This window comes from Pteropus alecto, unplaced genomic scaffold (genome assembly GCF_000325575.1).
Source record: "Pteropus alecto unplaced genomic scaffold, ASM32557v1 scaffold8, whole genome shotgun sequence".
NCBI lineage: Eukaryota > Metazoa > Chordata > Mammalia > Chiroptera > Pteropodidae > Pteropus > Pteropus alecto.
Window position 1 is genome coordinate 24,861,604 of NW_006494609.1, and position 703 is coordinate 24,862,306.

Sequence of the window (703 nt, forward strand, 5' to 3'; positions counted from 1 at the left end):
GCCACGCATCCCCGCGCCCGGGAGCTGGTTTAGCTTTGTGTTACTTTCTGGCCGGAGCGAGTGGGGAGCCGCCCAGTGTCCGCGCTGCGGGCTAGCGGGCCGGCCGCAGGTTTTGTTGTGTTCTGTTGAAGGTGCCATTTTAAATTTTATTTTTATTACTTTTTTTGTAGATGAACTTAAGCTCTGTAACTTACACCTGGAATGTTAGGGTCGGCGCAGCCAGTGGCCGGCCGAGCTGCCTGGTGGGGTTGGCCCCTTGTCTTTTCAAGTAATTTTCATATTAAAAAAAAACAAAGAAAAAAAAGTCAAAAAGAAAAAACCAACCAGCCCTCCTCGCGTCTTCTGTACCTGTGCACCCTCCCGGCCCCCAGCCATCGTAGGAGTCAGCCTTGGATGGGTGGCCGCGTGCGCCAGGCCCAGGGACCCTCAGGGAGAAGCCCCGCCGAGCAGTGTGTGGACCCCTGAGCAGTGTGTGGACCGTGGCCATCCTAGTCTCCAGGCTGGGCTGGGGTTCAGCTACCCCCTCATCTCTGCCCACACACCTGCCTCCCTCCGCCTGGCCCAAGGCCCACCACTCTCCCATGGGGTGGGAAGAAGGCTACTGGGGCTCGGGGTCCTCACACAGTGGAACTGAGACTGTCTGTCCCAGGAGCAGGTGGCCTGGGCCTGGCCGGGGACCCAGCCCCCATGGCTGTGTGGCTCC